Here is a 6,318-nt window from a genome sequence, read left to right on the forward strand (position 1 = left end):
TCCATGTGAATATTAAAATCACCAAAAATGTGAATATTATCTGCTATGACTACAAGGTCCGATAGGAATTCAGGGAACTCAGTGAGGAACGCTGTATATGGCCCAGGAGGCCTGTAAATAGTAGCTATAAAAAGTGATTGAGTAGGCTGCATAGATTTCATGACTAGAAGCTCAAAAGATGAAAACATCGGGGGGTTTTTTGTAAATTGAAATTTGCTATCGTAAATGTTAGCAGCACCTCCGCCTTTGCGGGATGCAAGGGGGATATGGTCACTAGTGTAACTGTTCGCTTTCGTTTTTTTCTACTTTGTTATTTTGTTGCGGTTTTCAGTTTTATTAAAAATCATGAACACCTACCACGCTGCACCTTGGTCTCCTTCTTCAACCCACGAGAGTCATTACAGTAACCAGGAGGTGAGGCCTCATTTAACACAGTAAATTCATCAGGCTTAAGCCATGTTTCAGTCAGGCCAATCACATCAAGATTATGATCAGTGATTAGTTCATTGACTATAACTGCCTTTGAAGTGAGGGATCTAACATTAAGTAGCCCTATTTTGAGATGTGAGGTATCACGATCTCTTTCAATAATGGCAGGAATGGAGGAGGTCTTTATTCTAGTGAGAGGCCCATTATCAGCAACCATCACACCTGTGTTCCAATGGCACGTTGTGTTAGCTAATCCAAGTTTACAATTTTAAAAGGCTAATTGATCATTAGAAAACCCTTTTGCAATTATGATAGCACAGCTGAAAACTTGTGCTGATTAAAGAAGCAATAAAACTGGCCTACTTTAGACTAGTTGACTATCTGGAGCATCAGCATTTGTGGGTTCGATTATAGGCTCAAAATGGCCAGAAACTCGTCAGTCTATTCTTGTTTTGAGAAATGAAGGCTATTCCATGCGAGAAATTGCCAAGAAACTGAAGATCTCGTACAACGCTGTGTACTACTCCCTTCACAGAACAGTGCAAACTGCCTCTAACCAGAATAGAAAGAGCAAAAGGACAAGTACATTAGAGTGTCTAGTTTGAGAAACAGACATGTCACAAGTCCTCAACTGGCAGCTTAATTAAATAGTACCCACAAAACACCAGTCTCAACGTCAACAGTGAAGAGGCGTTTCCGGGATGCTGGCCTTCTAGGCAGAATTGCAAATAAAAAGCCATATCTCAGACTGGCCAATAAAAAGAAAAGATTATGATTGTCAAAAGAACACTGACACTGGACAGAGGAACTCTGCCTAGAAGGCCAGCATCCCGGAGTCGCCTCTTCACTGTTGACGTTGAGACTGGTGTTTTACTTATGTAAGTTAGATATTTCTGTATTTAATTTTCTATATACTGTATATATACATACAGTACCAGTCAAAAGTTTGGACACACCTACTCATTTAATGGTTTTTCTTTATTTTCACTATAATCAATATTGTTACTATTTTCTGCCATCTGCTCGGTACAGTTGAAACCGAGATTCATCCTTGAAGAGCACATTTCTCCAGCATGCCCTTGGCCATCGAAGGTGAACATTTGCCCACTGAAGTTGGTTACGATTCCAAACTGCAGTCAGGTCAAGACCCTGGTGAGGACGACGAGCACACAGATGAGCTTCCCTGAGACGGTTTCTGAAAGTTTGTGCAAACACACAGTTTCATCAACTGTCCAGGTGGCTGGTCTCAGACGATCCCGCAGGTAAAGAAGACGGATGTGGAGGTCCTGGGCTGGCGTGGTTACACATGGTCTGCGGATGTGAGGCCGATATACGTACTTCCAAATTCTCTAAAATGACATTGGAGGTGGCTTATGGTAGAGAAATTAACATTCAATTCTATGGCAACATCTCTGGTGGACATTCCTGCAGTCAGCATGCCAATTGCACACTCCTTCAAAACTTGATACACCTGTGGCATTGCGTTGTGTGACAAAACTGCACATTTTAGAGTGGCCTTTTATTGTCCCCAGCATAAGGTGCACCCATGTAATGATCATGCTGTTTAATCAGCTTCTTCATATGCCACACCTATCAGTTGGATGGATTATCTTGGCAGGAGTATAAATGCAGCTTAACGTGCTGTGTCCTCTTGGTTAGGAAGTCTGTGATCCACCGGCAAATACATTCAGCTGGGTGAGTTTGTGCTGTAGCAGGTCCAAAATGATTGTGTTGACGGTTGAACTAAAGTGAAATAAACAATATCCTTATCTATGTCCTTGGATTCTTGAGGGGTTGTAGGATGTAGTGAATGCCCATGTTGACGGCATAGTCCACAGACCTATTTGCTCGTTAGGCGAACTGCATGGGGTCAAGGAGGGCGTCAGTGGTGGTTTTGAGATGGGACAGGACAAGGTGCTCAAAAGGTTTTTATGGTCATAAAAGAAGAGATTGTTGACATAAACAATTCTGTATTTAGCTTATTGTGCACAGAAGGTGATGGGATGTTTTGTTTGTGTTCTACCGGTGTTTAGTCTTTCCTAAGTACTGTTTGACTAATTAGCTAATTCCTGAGAGATATTCTGCAAATTACATTGAATCAAACTGAGTCAGTCATTCAGAACTTCTGACAAGCAAAACAAAAATAAGATATTTACAGAACTCAAGCAACCAAACCTATCCAAGTAACGTATTATTCAAGTTGCTTATTTGCTTTAGGGTGATGTGATTGATTTGATTTGATTTTGATGTAAACAGTAGTGTAAAGTACTTAAGTAGAAATACTTTAAATCAAATCAAATAGTATTTGTCACATGCGCTGAATACAACAGGTGTAGACCTTACCATTAAATGCTTGCAAACAAGCCCTTAACCAACAGGTAGCCTAGTGTTTAGTTCATTGGGACAGTAACCGAAGGTTGCTGGATCAAATCCCTGAGCTGACAAGCAAGGCAGTTAACCCACTGTTCCCTGGGCGCCTGAAGACGTGGCTGTTGATTATGGCAGCCCCCCGCACCTCTCTGATTCAGAGGGGTTGGGTTAAATGTGGAAGACACATTTCAGTTGAAGGCATTCAGTTGTACAACTGACTAGGTATCCCCCTTTCCAATGCAGTTCAAGAAATAGAGTTAATAAAATATTTACTAAAGTAAAAAAAAAAAAAAGGTAACACAAGAAAAGTGCATAACAGTAACAAGGCTATATACAGGGGGTACCAGTACCAAGTCAATGTGCGGGGTTACAGGTCAATGTAAATTGTGCGGGTGGCCATTTGATTAGTTTAGTTGTTCAGCGGTCTTATGGCTTGGGGGGAGAAGCTGTTAAGGAGCCTTTTGGTCCTTTACTTGGCGCTCCGGTACCGTTTGCTGTGCAGTAGCAGAGAGAACAGTCTATAGCTTAAGTGACTGGAGTCTTGACAATTTTTTGGGCCTTCCTCTGACACTTCCTAGTATATAGGTCCTGGATGTCAGGAAGCTTGGTCCCAGTGATGTACTGGGCCGTACGCACTATCCTCTGTAGAGGTAATGCAACCGGTCAGGATGCTCTCGATGGTGCAGTTGTAGAACTTTTTGTGGATCTGGGGACCCATAACAAATCTTTTCAGTCTCCTGTGGGGGAAAAGGTGCTGTCGTGCCCTCTTCACAACTGCCTTGGTGTGTTTGGACCATGATAGTTGGTGATGTGGACACCAGGGGACTTGAAACTCTCGACCTTCTCCACTTCAGTCCCATTGATGTAAATGGAGGCCTGTTTGGCCCTCCATTTTATATAGTCCACGATCCACTACTTAAATTGTTTTTTTTGGTATCTGTACTTTACTTTACTACAGTGGCTTGCGGAAGTATTCACCCTCATTGGCATTTTTCCTATTTTGTTGCCTTTTAACCTGGAATTAAAATACATTTTTGGGGGGTTTGTATCATTTGGTTTACACAACATGCCTACCACTTTGAAGATGTAAAATATTTTTTAATTGTGAAACAAACAAGAAGTAAAACCAAAATACAGAACTTGAGCCTCTATAACTATTTACCCCCCCAAAAGCCAATACTTTGTAGAGACACCTTTTGCAGCATATACAGTTGCAAAGCTCTTGGGGTATGTCTCTATAAGCTTGGCACATCTAGCCACTGGGATTTTTACCCATTCTTCAAGGCAAAACTGCCCAAGCTCCTTCAAGTTAGATGGGTTCTGCTCGTGTACAGCAATCTTCAAGTCATATCACATATTCTCAATTGGATTGAGGTCTGGGCTTTGACTAGGCCATTCCAAGACATTTAAATGTTTCCCCTTAAACCACTCAAGTGTTTCTCTATCAGTATGCTTAGGGTCATTGTCCTGCTGGAAGGTGAACCTCCGTCCAGGTCTCAAATCTCTGGAAGACTGAAACAGGTTACCCTCAAGAAATTCTCTGTATTTAGCGCCATTCATCATTCCTTCAACTCTGACCAGTGTCCCATTCCCCGCCGATGTAAAAACATACCCACAGCATAATGCTGCCACCACCATGCTTCACTGTGGGGATGGTGTTCTCGGGTTGATGAGAGGTGTTGAGTTTGCGCCAGACATAGCGTTTTCCTTGATGGCCAAAAAGCTAAATTTTAGTCTCATCTAACCAGAGTATCTTCTTCCATTTGTTTTGGGAGTCTCTTACATGCCTTTTGGCAAACACCAAACGTGTTTGCTCATTTTTTTTAAGCAATGGCTTTTTTCTGGCCACTCTTCCATAAAGCCCAGCTCTGTGGAGTGTATGGCTTAAAGTGGTCCTATAGACAGATATTCCAATCTCCGCTGTGGAGCTTTGCAGCTCCTTCAGGGTTATCTTTGGTCTCTTTGTTGCCTCTCTGATTAATACCCTCCTTGCCTGGTCTGTGATGTTTGGTGTGTGGCCCTCTCTTGGCAGGTTTGTTGTGGTGCCATATTCTTTCCATTTTTTAATAATGGATTTAATGGTGCTCCGTGGAATGTTCAAAGTTTCTGATATTTTTTTATAACCCAACCCTGATCTGTACTTCTCCACAACTTTGTCCCTGGAGAGCTCCTTGGTTTTCATGGTGCCTCTTGCTTAGTGATGTTGCAGACTCTGGGGCCTTTCAGAACAGGTGTATATATACTGAGATCATGTGACAGATCATGTGACACTTAGATTGCACACAGGTGGACTTTATTTAACTAATTATGTGACTTCTGAAGGTAATTATTCTAGATCTTATTTATGGGCTTCACAGAAAAGGGGGTGAAAACATATGCACGTACCACTTTTACGTTTTGTATTTTTTTTAAAAATCTTTTTAAATAAGTTATTTTTTTCATTTCACTTCACCAATTTGGACTATTTTGTGTATGTCCATTACATGAAATCCAAATAAACATCAATTTAAATGACAGGTTGTAATGCTACAAAATAGGAAAGAAATGCCAAGGGGGGTAAATACTTTTGCAAGGCAATGTATTTATATTTCTGACAACTTTTACTTTTACTTCACTACATTCCTAAAGAAAATAATGTACTTATTACTCCATACATTTTCCCTGACACCCAGCAGAACTCGTTACATTTTGACAGGAAAAATTGTCAAATTCACGCACTTATCAAGAAAACATCCCTGATCATCCCTACTGCCTCTGATCTGGCGGACTCACTAAACACCAATGCTTTGCTTGTAAATTAATGTCTGAGTGTTGGAGTGTGCCCCTGGCTATCCATAAAGTTAAAAAAACAATACAGTTCTGCTGTCTGGTTTGCATAACAAACTCAGCAAAAAAAGAAACGTCCTCTCACTGTCAACTGCGTTAATTTTCAGCAAACTTAACATGTGTAAATATTTGTATGAACATAACAAGATTAAACAACTGAGACATTAACTGAACAAGTTCCACAGACATGTGACGAACAAAAATGGAATAATGTGTCCCTGAACAAAGGGGAGGTCAAAATCAAAAGTAACAGTCAGTATCTGGTGTGGCCACCAGCTGCATTAAGTACTGCAGTGCATCTCCTCCTCATGGACTGCACCAGATTTTCCAGTTCTTGATGTAAGATGTTACCCCACTCTTCCACCAAGGCACCTGCAAGTTCCCAGACATTTCTGGGGGGAATGACCCTAGCCCTCACCCTCCGATCCAACAGGTCCCAGGCGTGCTCAATGGGATTGAGATCCGGGCTCTTCACTGGCCATGGCAGAACACTGACATCCCTATCTTGCAGGAAATCACGCACAGAACGAGCAGTATGGCTGGTGGCATTGTCATGCTGCAGGGTCATGTCAGGATGAGCCTGCAGGAAGGGTACCACATGAGGGATGAGGATGTCTTCCCTGTAACGCACAGCGTTGAGATTTCCTGCAATAACAACAAGCTCAGTCCGATGATGCTGTGACACACCGCCCC

Source organism: Salvelinus namaycush, chromosome 8, assembly GCF_016432855.1.
Source record: "Salvelinus namaycush isolate Seneca chromosome 8, SaNama_1.0, whole genome shotgun sequence".
Classification (NCBI taxonomy): domain Eukaryota; kingdom Metazoa; phylum Chordata; class Actinopteri; order Salmoniformes; family Salmonidae; genus Salvelinus; species Salvelinus namaycush.